The sequence below is a fragment of the Sciurus vulgaris genome (assembly GCF_902686455.1).
Source record: "Sciurus vulgaris genome assembly, chromosome: 14".
In the NCBI taxonomy this organism is placed as follows: Eukaryota; Metazoa; Chordata; class Mammalia; order Rodentia; family Sciuridae; genus Sciurus; species Sciurus vulgaris.
Genome location: NC_136475.1, coordinates 46,797,750 through 46,799,981, shown reverse-complemented (window position 1 = coordinate 46,799,981; position 2,232 = coordinate 46,797,750). Strand labels below are relative to the sequence as shown.

The 2,232-nt window shown below is 45.9% G+C and overlaps 1 pseudogene across 1 annotated transcript; it reads left to right on the top strand.

The window, feature by feature from the left end:
• Positions 1–931: 931 nt before the first annotated feature.
• Positions 932–1,348, top strand: LOC306643789 (large ribosomal subunit protein eL32-like; annotated as a pseudogene). Its single transcript has one exon. The product of its transcript is annotated as a large ribosomal subunit protein eL32-like (transcript).
• Positions 1,349–2,232: the final 884 nt, after the last annotated feature.

Sequence of the window (2,232 nt, the reverse complement as noted above, 5' to 3'; positions counted from 1 at the left end):
ACTGTCATCTCTTCAAAGAGGCAGTCCCCAGCCACTTCAAGGTAGGTGACCCTCCTTAGTCCTTGTCTCTGCACTCTGCTTATTCCCTGCATAACACTAATCTGAGTCTGCCACTTATTTATTGGTTACTGATGATCCACTCCCAATACTAGAGTGTAAGCACCATGAAGACAGGAGTTCTCTCATCCTGCCAGCCTATGTGCCTGGTACAGCAGAATACAACCAAAGGTATCTTCCTTATGTAGCAACCTCAAGTATAGAAAAACCATTAATGTGATTCAACACAATGAGTCCTAACATGCCTCATTATATTTCAGGCAGAACTGGCCACATAGCAGAATTCAGGCTATTCCTTCAAAGACACAAACTCTAGTCTTTGGGTTTGAAATTACAGATGCATTTCTGCAATAGTTGTATTCTAGTTAATTCTGAATAATGGCCACTAGAGGGGGCCATAGCCAAATACTATATTCAAAAATCCAAAGATTTTCAGAGTCAAAATTTTAAGTCCTGCTGAGCAAACCTCTTCAGGGTTCCCTGAAAGATGCACATCCAGCTTCTTTTGAGACAGCATTATAAAGTATGGTGGAAAATTCACTACTTCATGGGACAGGCTATTCTACAGCAAGGCTGCACTTATTTAGAAAACTGCTTTTCTTGTTGTTCTATCTGTAACTGCCCCTGGTTGCCCAAATCCTTGCCTATAATCATTTAAAAACTGGTACCACCCTAGGCTCTAGTCTGACAATATTGTCTGGAATATTGTTTGGAACCTTTCAGTCAGCCAGTCCCAGCATGCCCCACACCCTGCCCATTCTTGGCCAGCTCTCCAGAGGGAAGGTCCCTGTGTCTTCTCTTCGGGAACCCACTATCCCACATCTCTCATAAGAAACATCCTCCCCTCTCTTCCTCGGCGCTGCCTACGGAGGTGGCTGCCATCTGTATTCGGCATCATGGCTGCCCTCAGACCTCTCGTGAAGCCCAAAATCGTCAAAAAAGAGAACCCAAGAAATTCATCCGGCACCAGTCAGAACCGATATGTCAAAATTAAGCGCAACTGGCGGAAACCCAGAGGTATTGACAACAGGGTGCGGAGAAGATTCACGGGCCAGATCTTGATGCCCAACATTGGTTATGGAGCAACAGAAGACAAAGCACATGCTGCCCAGTGGCTTCCGGAAGTCCTGGTCCACAATGTCAAGGAGCTGGAAGTGCTGCTCATGTGCAACAAATCTTACTGTGCTGAGATTGCTCACAACGTTTCCTCCAAGAATCGCAAAGCCATCGTGGAAAGAGCAGCCCAACTGGCCATCAGAGTCACCAATCCCAACGCCAGGCTGCGCAGTGAAGAAATGAATAGACAGTTCATGGCACATTTTTTTGTGTGCTAAATAAAACTCATAAAACCGTCAAAAAAAAAAAAAAAAAAAAAAAAGGAAAGAAAGAAAGAAAAAAAGAAACATCCTCCCCAAACACTGCCAGTTCCCTCCCACTCCAATAAACCCCTCCACCTTCTTCGTGACATTGGAAACTGCCTTTCCATCTGTCTCCAGGGAGGTAGCTGGTCCACCCAAATCCCCCGTATCACAGGCAGAGTTGGCATTCGCCCACGGCCAGCACCACGCTCAACAGCACTACTTCTTCTGCTTCGCATCAGGCACTGTTCTGCTGCTCCACGTCACCAGTTCATCTGCTGGTCAACAGGTGTTAGAAAACTTTGGGTTCTCTTGTCATCCAGCACCATCCTGCTATGAGTGTCTTCTACAACCATGAGGATGATCTGTCTGTCCTCCTAACCCCCTCATCCCGCCTCCCCTGGGGCCTCACAATGGAACCTCAAATTGCTCTGGTAATTGTGTCTCCAGCTCAGTCAGGATGCCCTCCCTGTTCTAGTCCTTCACTCCCAGTTAAGCTGCCACTGCCCTTTGCTCCCCATTGCTCAGGTGTGCTACTATCTTTTCTTATCACCCCTAAATTCCCATTATTATTTTTCTAATATCTTAACATCTTTTATCCACTTATTTTCTTCCCCAGCTTTCCTGGGCCAAAATCCCAACTGGACAGATCCGACGGCTGCCCTGTTCTGCTCTCCACCACTAAGCACTACTGGCAATAGCAATAACAAGTATTTATCAACAACAGCTATGGGTCAGACCTATTATTATCTACATAACACAATGAGACAAATAAGTCATGGAGGGAATGAGTAAATTGCCTAAGGCACACAGCTAG